Source organism: Anticarsia gemmatalis, chromosome 18 (genome assembly GCF_050436995.1).
Source record: "Anticarsia gemmatalis isolate Benzon Research Colony breed Stoneville strain chromosome 18, ilAntGemm2 primary, whole genome shotgun sequence".
NCBI classification, from domain to species: Eukaryota; Metazoa; Arthropoda; class Insecta; order Lepidoptera; family Erebidae; genus Anticarsia; species Anticarsia gemmatalis.
This window is the reverse complement of record NC_134762.1, coordinates 10,627,177-10,641,221: the sequence shown is the minus strand read 5'-3', so window position 1 is coordinate 10,641,221 and position 14,045 is coordinate 10,627,177. Positions and strand designations below refer to the sequence as shown.

The 14,045-nt window shown below is 33.0% G+C and overlaps 1 protein-coding gene across 5 annotated transcripts in view; it reads left to right on the top strand.

Annotated features, from left to right (window-relative positions):
- The window catches only part of LOC142980698 (uncharacterized), a 157,284-nt gene that overhangs the window by 130,593 nt on the left and 12,646 nt on the right, over positions 1-14,045 (top strand). The window contains exon 1 of one of the 5 annotated variants that reach the window (XM_076126233.1): positions 981-1,152. The exons of the other annotated variants lie outside the window; for them this stretch is intronic. The gene's annotated coding sequence lies outside the window, so the exon portion shown is untranslated. Of the gene's footprint in view, positions 1-980; positions 1,153-14,045 lie in introns of those variants that run through there. 5 annotated transcript variants of the gene reach the window in all.

Here is a 14,045-nt window from a genome sequence, read left to right as displayed (position 1 = left end):
CGGCAACCTTCGCCAGGGTCGAGCGACATTAAATATTCAGCGTTGTATGGCTTTCACGAAGTGTCTGGGGGACTTGTGACTTTCTTCATACCCTAGGGGAAAAATAATTATGGGAAAAGTACCTGGAATGGTTGATGAAGTTAGTTATAGAAGACAGGGAATTGGACTAGCTGATGTTTTGCTGTTCGCATGATTGGTCAGCCCTGTACCAAAACTATTACCTGTATGCGTAACTCAGTTTACAACTAGTGTACATCAAATTGATGGTCACTTTTCAGTTTATTGCGGCTTTGACGTAACGTGTTAATTACTATAATCTAAGTGAGAAAACAATATACAGTATAGTGGCTTTTAAATTGTTGTCATCTGAGACACGTGATAGCTCCCTTGGTATGTCTTTGGATAAAGTTGATTTCTTTAATAATTTAAATGAGTTCCGAAGGATAGAAACTTTCAGCTTGATAGAACATCATAACTACAATTTCTAGACTATGGAGAGCCCTAAAAGTTTTATTTTTCGTTAAGTATATCAATTATGATTTTTAACTTTGACAAAAATCTTGATCTCACTCATAAGTTATTGTCTAGTTTCAACTTTCAATACAATTTTGTTACAGAGTTATCGAAATTTTTTTGTTAAGAAGTTAGGATTAAAGGATTAGAAAAATTATTATTAATTAACTTTTCAATTAATCTATGATAACAAGATAATCAGGGGCAAAGACATTACAAATACAAACAACACAATCTATGTATTCATTATTACCGTTATTAAAAACAATAGACGCAACAAAAAATCGCAAAAACACACTTCTAGGTCCAAAATTTAAGTTCATCTACCCATCAAAATTTTGACTCATACAACCCTTTTAGGAGAAAAGATCACCCACATGGATAAACAGACACACCATTTACGTACTTACTTCCAATATACGCTTTATATCGTCACACGGCCATTAAAGGCGTATGTATCGCGTCAGTCTTAACGCGACCTTTGCGTAGTGCGCGCGTGAAAAAAAAAACAATTCTCGTTGAATTTTGACGTTTAATTTTTCCCGCGTTTAAACTGTCAGTGGAAAATAATTTTAGTGACTTTTTTAAGTGTATTAGTGTAGTTTATTTATTAGTGCGTTTTTAGTTATTTAAGTATTGGTAAGAATAATGTGGTTTTTTTTGTGAGAATGAGGCTCTTTTTATACGAAATGTTTAATTAAATAAATTAATATTTTTTTTACAATAATTAATCAATTATATAATTTGAAATATTAATGAAAATAAGGTTTTGACGTGTGTGAATTAATAATAAACGAAAACACGAATCGGAAATTAATTGATTATTACGAGTAAATTAGAGGTAAAATATAGCTAACGGATTTGCTTCAATTAATTATTTAAAACGTAACAAGTAATTATTACCTACTTACCTAATACTAATAAATCTAGATTTAAAATGGAAAAAACTTTATTTTTTTAAATATTTTTAGAAATAAACAATGTTACCAAAGTTACTAAAAGTTAACTAAAAAAAAACAAAAACTACAAAGTTGCAACATCAAAAAAATAATTAAAATTGCGTATTAATGACTTGAAATTGAATGATATAAATGCAAGGCTACATTTCACTGAGTTTCACATTGAGTTGTCAGACTAGGCAGTATACAATGTACAATGTATAGTTGTCATTGTGATATGGCAGAAAAACATTGAAAAAATGCCACAATGGAAAGTAAAATAGTTGGAGACGTTTCCTTTTTAGCGTTCCGTGGTATTAACGTAAGCTGTTATTGTACAGATATGTATATAAATAAATAATATAATAGTTTTTGTAAACAAACTCCCACTGTTGGGCACTGTACTCTGAGTTTACCAAGCCAACTCTATAGTGGACTTTACATCCCTCCAAAAAATATGTATATTGCAGGATTTTTAAAGGTCTTTAAAACAGCAAACAATGTTATGTATAATAACACAATAACTTTAAAATTCCTGATATAATTCTTTAAAATACAGTACGAAATTGGAATTTAATGATAAATAAGTAATATATTTTGAACATAATATATAATTGAGGTCTCGGGTTTGATTCGCGGGAAGGACAAATCGTATCCGAGTTTAGTAACGTTCCCGGTAAATAGTAATAGACTCGCTCCCTGTTACATGGAACTAACATTGTTAATGGCGAAACGTATGTGTTTTGCCTACACCTTTCGGTATAACAGACGCGATATTGTGTATGTATATCATTACTATTGCTTTAATCCAACAAATCAAGCCACAAATAACTTTATGTTGCAAACTGATTCAAATGTACCTGTCAGTAAAGGATTTCTACTGTCAGTGTTTCGTATTTACGCAAAAAAATCACTTAAGGCAACTTATCATTACGTTTCCTTATTTCTACTTGATTTATTTCTTGTTTTAATGTGTTTACACATTTGTGCATTCGGCTGTAACAGAACAATAAATAGTAATGTGTTTTAGGTACTCTAGAATATCAACGCGATCGATGTTGTGCTTACTCTATAATAAGAACGAGATTGTAATTATACCTTTCAAAAGTTTCCAATGCAATAGTAATTCATTAATAATTCTTATATTTCGCGGAACTTAATGAATAATAAGGTACTAAATACTCACAAAACCTGGACTTGATTTACATTCTATGCTGAATACTATCAATTTTTCAACTCATGCCCTCAATAATTTAGCCAAAAAATACACTTAACAAAGGAGCTTTTTCCTTTTTTGCTCTAAAACTTTTCTTAATGACATGTAAAGTCCTCAACCCGCACTTGGACAGCGTGGTAAACTCAAGGCCTCACTCCTTGTTCGAGAGGAGACCGTTGCTCAGCAGTGGGACAGCCATGGTTAAAAAATGCCTGGAAGAAAAGCATGAATACGAATGTTACAAACCGAGCATTCGCGAAACACTATGATTATGCATTTTAATTGTTTATTACTAACATTATGGCCTGTAGCTGTCACGTTACATCACATTACAACGACAGTCACGCAGAGAAATTATGATAATTACGCTGTACATTACGACATAAAAATGTCATTGATATAATATGACTACTGCTTTACGTAGATAGAGATCGGTATGGATTTCTATTGAAAAAAATATCGCTTGATATGTACGTTTGGTATATAAATAATGTGTATAATTCTGAGCTCTCTATTGCTTCAATATTTATTCATTTTGGAAGTAAAATATATTCAAGCACTCATCATTCAGTTATGTTATAAAAAGAAGAGTTTTATTAACAAAGTATGACTCGATTTCGCTACTCCTGGTAAGATTTGGTTGGTTTATCAGGCAGAATTTTTCCAGTTATTTTCATAGATTTTCTGCCACTTTATCTATCGGATAAACTATCTCGAACTTATGCATAAGGCATGAAATGGCTGCGTTTCTAAATAACATAGTTCCTTACAAACTCCCCTCCATACACCTTATCATACAGGACCCCTGACTATAGCGATGATGCTATAAATTCCTAGCATATTTTCCACTAACAATTGGAAACTAAACTCACAGTTAGTCATTCTACCTTGTTTCTCCATTTACCATTGTGGGTAGTCCCACGTTTTTACTAGTTCTAACAGTCACGGGCAAACTGTCAAGTTTAGTGTTACCGCAAACACATAACAGGGTTATACGCGGTTGGGTAACTGTTGAATGAAGCGGTGAAATTCTATGTACAATTAGGGTTGTCAGATGGCCGGGATTAACATCATCTAGAAATTTTAGTTTGCTGTCCCGGAATGATAAGAGTACTAGTTTTAACAAAGGCAATACTTTAAGTCATTTAGTCATAGTTTGTTTCTAAATTAACGCTATTGCATAGATGAACTATCGCTAAATGTAGCTCAGAAAACGGGATTAGTGTAGTCTCGGACCGGAGACGAAATCTCCCTTTTCGTGGCCACAGTAATGTCCAGGAAATCAGCGTGGATCTGGCAACCCTATGTACAATACATGTTATGGATGGGAACGTTGAATGATTGATAAATTTGGTAATACGGAACGTTTTAGTGTACATTGTACATACATACTTATATCACACGTGTTATAACTAGTAAAAGTTTAGGCAGTGTATTATATACCGTTTTGCCAATAATATTAGTCCTATGTTATAGAGCGAGCCTATTGCTATATAGTTGTGTGTATTTTTGATGTTATTATAGTCAGTTATTACCGGTTGATAAACGAATAATAATACGCCTTGGCAAGGCCACAGTTGAGTTCATGCAATATTTTAGGAGTTAACAATGTTTTGGGTGGTTTCACTTGTTAGTAATAATTCATTAATTGATTAAATAAGAATTAGGCTATCTATCTCTTTCTCTCTCTCTCTCTCTCTCTCTATACTCCATATTTTATTATTAATCACTTCAGAAAAGTTTTAGGGCAAGAAAACCCCTAAGTTAAGGCAAATTGGTAATTAGTTTCCCCTTTAGATTGCGTCATTCTGATAGTACAATCTGAGATGTTTCTTCAGCTATTTGCGACACCAAACTTTAATTAACGTTTTTCTCTCAAATCAATACTTTTTATCGACAAATCGGCAAAAACTCGTTTAATTCTGCAAAGTTCTTTAGTTTCACTGCTTATACTAATGAGAGCGTGAAGATATGCTAACGACTAACAACTAATTAAATTTTATCACAAATCTGTCGATCGCCCTTGACCGAAGTTTTTATTTACTAAAACAAATTAACGAGTTTCAAAATGAATTAGACTAATTGCACAACGCTATTGTTTTAAACGGTTTAGTGTTGCCAATGTGAAATAGAATTGTTTTGTTTTATTTTTATAGTGTGGGTTCTGTTGATATTTAAGTTTGTTAAACTTGAATTAATATTAAATTGATCATATCGATTTTTGATTAAAATTTAGTCATTTGGTCTTTCTCTTAGACAATGTTATATCTTCTTTAGGAGCAAACATTTTATTCGCTTTAGGAGCAAACATTATATTTTTTCAGCAAAAAAATATCTTGAATTACTTATTTTTCTTCTTCACAGATTTGAATATATGCGAAACTTAAGCATTTTTAAACCTTTTCCTCGTATTCACAATAAAATAAAGCACATGCTATGATCTCCACATCGATACATATTTGTGAAATAAAACACATATTCACACTACAAATAAAATTGCATTAATTCTTCATAAAACAACATTAAAAGTCATATGTATTGCCCATTTTGCATAATATCGCGCATTATCACTCGGTGATTACAGCACAATCTTGATCGGCCGGACACATGACAGTCGACACAAATGTCACGCTATCTCTTATCAGTGCAGTTTCTGTTACATACTGATTGATATCTGTATCCGTATTATGTGCCCAAAGATTGCAGCCTAGTTTTAAATATGATTAAATTGGATACAAACTTATGTGGAAGTTACATAGCTACATTTTGCGCCCGATTTTGTACGTGAAAGATGATTTGCCCGGGTAAAATATACTATATATTAATCCACCTTGTAAGTTCTGTGTAATAAAATGACAGTATTATTTCATTAAAGAGTAACAAACATCCATTTCAACATAGAAACTTTCGCTTTTATAATATTAGTAAAATCGTTTATGTACACTCGTTCTCAAAAATGCTACGGTCAATGGCAAAAACCTTTTTCGCTATGTAAAACATTTTTTGCCTGCCTTTTCTTTTAAAAATATATAGTCACAAGAGTTCTTCAAGTATCATTTGAATTACATACTTATCTTAAAACATTTTCAATTGCGGATATACATTAATAATTCCAATATAAAATCCCGGGGAATTACTCTACTATCAAGAGGCTCTACAAAATGTTATTTAAATAACAATGTTATTGTATACTAGCTGACCCGCGCAACTTCGCTTGCGTCACATAAGAGAATCAAAATTTTCCCCGTTTTTGTAACATTCTTCACTGGTACTCTGCTCCTATTGGTCGTAGCGTGATGATATATAGCCTATAGCCTTTCTCGATAAATGGGCTATCTAACACTGAAATAATTTTTCAAATCGGACCAGTAGTTCCCGAGATTAGCGCGTTCAAACAAACAAACAAACTCTTTAGCTTTATAATATTAGTATAGATGTGTAATTATATATGTATCATACTCATATAATTTAAACCGACCGCATTTCCCATAGTATCTCATGTATGGACATAATGATGACTATTTTCCCAACATTTACCTAAAAGTACCTAAAAGTGAGAGTTTATCGTACCGTAAGCATTATGACGGAGTGACCTCCTTGTTACCATATAATACTATATATTTACTATATTTAGTAAAACTTTACGTGCCTTCTACAATTGGGTAGTTGACGAGGTTTACAAAAAAATATTTAACTTGTAATCTAAAATGGACAGCCTGTATAATTTTGTATTTAAATTATAATTATTTGAGAATGCAACATTTTATTAGTCACTTATTTGGTTTCGATTCCGTCCGCGTGAAAAAATTTTCTAGTGTAAAAAGTATCCTGTGAGTTAATCTACTTTATAAACTATACTATGTATATTTTTTGTACTAATTTTATTGGATCAGTCAAATGGCTATTAAGTTCATACATAAGCAGGTAGCACGATTCTGTACAATCGGAACCATCGAGTTTCGAGAGTTTGACATTTATAATGTATTGCCAAAATAGTTTCTATGATGACCGCTAGAGGCGCTGATCGGATTTTCATACAAAATTGTTGTTGCCAGCCAGTTGTCGATACTCGATAGTTGTACAGAATCGCGCTACAGTTGTTATTAAGGAACCCTGCTTGAGATCGTGTAGTTACCCAATCCCAGCAGTAGCAACACTGAGTGCGTGTGGTTCAGACCGTTACAAATCGGCGTGTTCCTTGCGCGTGCCGATATCTATCGAGATCTTGTTACGATTGTTGTTTAAAGCTAGGAATATGTTTCGTTAATACGTACATAATATCACGACTGTTCTACCCTAATTTAGGCAGAGGCCTTAACATACCCGTTTCGCCATTAACTATGATAGTCCCATGGAAAACAAAATAAATAGACCAATTTTTTAGAGGACGAGCCTATTGACTTTAACGGACATGTTAGAAAACTGTTGATTTTGTAACTATTTTTAAATAGATTTTAATTTTATAGTAATGTGACAAAAACAAAGACAAACTTGTATGTTAATCAGCGTATTTCTGCACACACAATAGAAGACCGTTCTGCCTTGACTATACGTTGAAGGAACAGGGCAATTGATGACAGTTCGAATACAATTACTATTAAATGACCCATGTTACAGTACAGGCGGTAAAATAAAAACGGCATTTAAAAAAACATCATCCTTGAATTTTAGAAACCGGATTTTAGTAGTTGCACTATTTTTTGTGATTTCACAAGTGTTGAATGATTTAGCGAATTTAATTGCATCGCTAATTAAATAAAAATACTTTCTTTTGTTTTAAATGCAGCAACAAAAAATCTAAAAATTCAAACACAAGTCACTCGACCTAGAAATTTCATATTTAAGTAAGTGCACTTGTATAAAATTAATAAAAATATAATAAATATTATTTTATCTTGGAACTAGAGTCATTGACCTAGTTAAGTGCCACATCAGCGTAGATCCGTAACGCAATGCGCCTACGCATCCTGCCGATATAACGATATATGGATACCATTGTAATTATGTTAAATTATGAGGTTTGGATGTATTTTTAAGGAAATTGAGCTGTGGATACGGATTTTGTTGACTTTGAGTCATTGTTTTGTTAATGAAATAGATAGATTCTGAATCATTTAGCGTGGTAATTCAAAGTATTGTTCATAGTCAACTTTAGTTCGTAAAATTTTCCTCTATTTTGTTTTTCTACGCTGAATCTATCTAGCGGTGGTTTACGATATTGTCATGCATCACACTATTACGGTTAAGGGTGTTTTCTAACTAAAATCATAATTACAAGGCTATATGGATCGCGAGTCTGTTTCTTGCATGAAACACAATATTTACGTTAAATCTTATTTTGTGTTTCGTTGCCAGCATTAAAGGATTTTATGACGGCCAAAGCACCTACCAGCAATGGGACGTCGTGGGTTTGATTCTCAGACAGAACATAAAATAAATAGTTACTAAGGGTCCACTTAAACTCTTATCCATTGTTTGTATGTTTGTAAAAGATCCGGCGTCACAAGAGCACGAATCCCTGAAATCTAATATACAATAGTTATTAACAAAATAATGGAATCGAAACTGTAAATAATAATCTTGAAAGATATTACGCACTGTAAATGCATGCGCAATTAATAAACGTTAAAATATTAGATTAGTTAGGTGTTATACATGTAAAAATTAAAACAAACGTAAATCAGTATTGCATTTGAAAGCGGCTTATGTACTAGGAAGCTGGCATCCGGCTTACGGCTTGTACAAAACATCATGATGTAGTCCACGACAGACGGAAACATTTGTATGTATGAATAGCAGGTATACAATAGTATTGTTTTTTAAACTTGTGCTAGGGCTGTTTAAAAAAACTATTTGTTTTTTATAACTACGTAGTTATAAAAATATATATTAGTTATATAACTAGAGTCAACTAAACGTGCTAGCAAAGGCCTTACTATAAATCTTGCAATTAATATTGCCTATAATAAAATCAGTGATTTATGTAGCATCGAAACGGTGAAATAATTTTTTAATGATTAAGCCATTATGTTGTACATTGTTTTCTCTCCTAGATTATGGTGACTAACACTGTACGTGAAAGCAGTAATGTATTGCATATTAACTATTTGTCAACTGAGATGTATGATAAGCCCGCAGTACCTTTTTAAGCCAATTCGTTACATACATACTTTCATATAAATTTTTCCTCTTTATAATACTCGCAAATATATAGATAAGTGTCAAATATTGGCCTAACATTTGTTATGTTCTAAAAGCATTTCTGAAGTTTTCACAGTAAATACTGAATTCCAAGCCGTTTCAAATCCATAAATCAACATTATTGACCCTGGTTTCATACTAATCCTAATCTCTCACTCAAATATGTATGGGATTACTTCCACATTCATACATACATAAGCTTCATGTAATAGCATCGTTCTCATTCACTCATTCTTATTCTTTCGTTTCATTGACTTAACTACGATAATAACTCATTCTTATTCTTTCGTTTCATTGACTTAACTACGATAATAGCAACTTGTTAGCCGACTGAAAAAAGGAAGAGGTTCTCAATTCGTCACCAGTTATAACTTTTCATTGAATGAATTGATTTTGATAGTTTGTTTTTGTTTCTCATAAAGTTAAATTAATAAGATACTAGTTTTTATCCACGACTTCGTTCACCACCCTAATTTTCCCATTATGCGTTATTTTCCCGAGTCTTTTGATGTCCTTTCTCGGGTATCAAAATATCACCATACCAAATTTCATGCAAATTGGGTCAATAGTTTAGACGTGATTGAGTAACAGACAGACAGACAGAATTACTTTCGCATTTATAATATTAGTATGGATTAAGATACTGAAGTAATATTTTTAACAGTTTTTATCCCATAACTGTCTCACTACTGGGCAAAGGTCTCCTTCCAAATTCGGGGAGGGATTTGGCCTTGACTGCACCACGCCAGCCAAGTGATTTTCGCAGCAAAATAATAAAAAAACTGCGTAAGAAATACAGCAAACTATTAATTTCAGTTGTTATTAATTACAAAAATGATGTGTTATATTTGAAATATTGATTGTACATCATATTTCATACTTATGTAAATTAATTAACGCACTAAATACGTAACATAGTTCCATTTCCCGAATTAAAAGAGTACCGAAGCAATAAATTTTGATACACAACTCAATTGCAACATTAATATAATAAGTAGCGAAACACTTCAATGAACCTTAGCTGGAAAAAATCTTTGGATCGTAAACCAATTTACATAGACCCTCCGTGTTCAATACATACTTGCTTAAGACAGCTCTACTTAAAATTGATATTTTTACTTAATATGATCAATACGTAAGTGGGTATGTTTGAAAGTTTGCTATCTAATCACGCAAAAATTTGGAAAACAGTTTGTTTATAACTCTGAATAAAACATAGGATGCTTTTTATCCCGAGATTTTGTATACAGGCAACGTTATGGACAGAAACTAGGAGAATATTATAAACACGAAAGTTTATATGTTTGTTACCCAATCACGTTAAGAATACTGACCGGATTTTGATGAAAATGTTAGCCCCATGTTGTACCGGGACGTTACCAAACTCCGGCCTACTATTGAGAAATATTCAACAATAAATTAGAAGAGACCTATCGTCGTTAGTTTCAGGAGAGACAAATTTCAATCTCGTCTTTCGATTCTCTAGTCAATGGCATCAAAATGTCAAAACTGCCTAAATGACCTACGTGGTGATAGAACTTAAACGAGTATACAGCACTTTGCCCAACCAAGGAATCGAACTCTACGGACGACACCACAAAGGCAGTCTAATTCTTTAAACACGTACAGAGGTCATTTTAAAATGGGTAGTTCATCCAGTTAACAAAGGTCTCTTATTTACTGTATTTTGTTCTACTTGATGGGTCAATGTTAACTGGGTGTAATAACCATTCAAGCACGCTTTCTATACTTTCCACGGTTCAATTGTTTTCACAGTTCAACTTAGTGTCGTCTTTGTTAATATTTGTTTTAGATTATATATTTTATGTAATGTTTCTTTGCGAGATACGTAGGTGAAGCAATTTCTAAATACACAAGCTGACCCGCGCAACTTCGCTTACGTCACATATGAGAGAATGGGTCAAAATTTACCCCGTTTTTGTAACATTTTTCACTGATACTCTGCTCCTACTGTTAGTAGCGTGATGATAAATAGCCTTCCTCGATAATTGGACTATCTAACGCTGAAAGAATTTTTCAAATCAGACCAGTAGTTCCTGAGATTAGCGCGTTCAAACAAACAAACAAACAAACTCTTGAGCTTTATAATATTAGTATAGATATTTTTGTATGGATGGTGCAATACTTGAGATATTTAATACTTTTGCAATACGAAAGTAGTCTTATTGGTAGGACTTTTACAAAAATAACGGTTATAAATTAATTGGCGTTCTCTGGTCTCTGGGAAAAGGCGTGATTTTTTATAACTAAAAGAAAATCCGAGCCATAATAATTATTAATTTCTGGACACGCAATTTAATGTTTCAAGTAGGAGTCGAACCTACGACCCACACAAGTAGCCATCGCCAAGACATACTAATATTGTAAGACCAAATATAGTATAATGTAGTAGGTAATATTAGGTCTGTCAATAGGGCTTAGGATTTCAGTATAAAATATGAAAATTCTAGTGCTATCTACTAATCAATAATACCTAACTGCGCATTACTGCAATTCACAAAGGCAAAATAGCCCATAAACGTCACATTGACGTTAAATCAATAAAAATAAATAACTTTTTATCTATGCAAAATACATTGTTTTATTACGATTGATACTTTTAATCAGTAATTATAACTGGTTCTGTGATACGTGAGGTAAAATTATAATATTTTATCTTTAGTACTTTTGTATGCAAGTATTTTGTTTTATCAAGTATCGGGAATGTTTTATCGAAGTATGAAATCGTGATGATTGTCATGTAGGCTACTGGCTATAGACAGAGTGTCTCCGTCGTTTTTTATTGGGGTAACTTGTCTCATTATCTCGTTATTGACATATTTCGTGAGTTCTTTTAAAGATCTTTGAAGTTAATCGATCAGTATATATAAAACTCGATGGTTACTGAGTAATGACTGGTGGCTAACGCGTAGCCAAAACTACTGAGCGTAGAGTTTTTTATGAGACTTCTGACGAAGTGTTGATGAGCACTAAGAGAAGTGTTTGGAGTACCTCTTCGAAAAGGGTTAAAATTCATGCAGGCAAAGTATAATATTAAATCGGTAATATTCTTTTTAGCTATGGAAATATTCTTTCCATAGAGCAGTTATTTCTGTCATACGGAGTAGGAGACTAAACTGTTTAGATATTTAACCAACATTTGAGTATTGCTTGGCAAAATATTCGTAATTAATTAAAACTTTTCTTGTACAAGATTTGAATTAATAAATTTTTCGCGCAACATCTTTTTCCTCGATCAACATATTTGCTTATCGTGGTCCAAAAATAGTGTTACTTACGACAAAATATTATCAGCTTAAATAGCGTAGGTTCGAAAGCAATTTTATAATCGGCTGTTTAAACACAAATCTCTGTTTAACAAACTGTCTAGTCTCGTTAAGCTAGGGTTGCCATCCGTCCGGGTTTCCCCGGATTTGTCCTAGTTTAGAGGGCATCCGGGGAGCATCCGGGGAAGGTTTATTTGTAGACTGGGTTTTAAAAAAATAATAAATAAAAAAAATTTCACACCACGATCAACCGACGAACCAACTATATTCACCGTTTTCACGCGTCTTGTCCGGTTTTCCAAATTTTGGAGATGGCAACCCTACGTTAAGCCAACAAAAAACCAACAACATATTTCAATAAATTTTCAAACACAAGAAGAGTATTGTTTAAAAGGCCCGCATTTTAATGATGCCCCATTAAACCAAAACAAAAAAAAGCATTATCGTCAGATCACCTGTTCCATAACACAGACATACATCCTGTAGATATCGTCACCCCTCTTCCGCCTAGTGGTACCGGCAGTGGTTAACAATTGCAACATTATGTGAACGTGTTTAGTGAAAGAGGGACTGATTTGATGATTAAATTGGTAGTTAGTTGTGTCAGTAGTACAATGTTTGATTTCCCGGTTGGGTAATGTGATGTTTATGTTAATAAACTCTCACATAACGACTTTTGAAAAGTCTCAAGTCATGGTCAATGACATAAACTAATACTAACTAATACCCAGTACATTTAGTACATTCCAACTTTGTCTGACTTAGAAATCGAATCTTGTATACCTAATGTTCAGCAAGCCCTTATTCCACCGTAGGTACTCGAAGGCAATAAAGAAGTATTTATTACAAAAATAGTTGCCAATGTCAGATTTTTCTAGATGCTCTATACACTAAGAGAAAACCTTTGCTTTAATTTTGTATAACTTAAAAAAAAATCTTATCTGTGTGTTTGGCCTAATCTCCGAAAAGTCTGCACCAAATTCGACGAAACTTTCTTACTCAGGAAGGTGATGTTTAACCTGAGGCTATTCAAAACTTATCAATTACTTCTATGGTATAATTCAATGGTAGTGGATATACTCATGGCTATGTTAGCTAACTTCCAGCCCCTCGTTAGGATTTCCTGTGCCGTTTCCGTCACATGCAAATGTTTTAAACACCTTAACAATTTATAGTTAGAACGCGGAATAAATCAATTTCTTTTTTGCGTCTCCCATGGCTACTTTATTACTTAGAAGAAGCAAGTACTGTAATGTTTTACTTATAAGGCATAACTGATTCTGAGATTTTAAACCTACAGGTGTGAGATGTACCACGGAATTGTAATTATTTGGATTATAAAGAAATAAATTTGAAATTATATATTTTTAATATGAATATAACACTTTTAATGCACATATTATTCAGCTGTTTTAAAAGCAAACAAATAATGGATTAGCACATAGAACATAACTTTCTCCGCGTACGAAGTTGCGGGCTAAAACTCGTGCAACATAAAACAATTTAGACTGTTTTGAATCTACTCAAAATCTAAAAGTGGGGAGTAATCACATATCTCAGTTGATAACTAAAGCCATGCATTGTATTCTCCCTTAGATAATAATGATTAGCACGTTACGTCAAAACAGCAATGTATTGTGTTGTGGGCCCGTCAATTTGTCAACCGAGATACGTGATGCGCATACTTGTCAGCTTTACCACGACAGTATATTCTACTTTTTAAGAAAATTCATTCTAGGATATGACGATATTCATCATAATCTAGTCGGTTCTGGATTTCTCTTTATGTTTAATTTGTATGTATCAACACTACATAAAACGGTTTTATGTAGGCATGTTAAAACACCGTTTGTCACAGACAGGTGTGGTACATTACGTCAACACTCATAA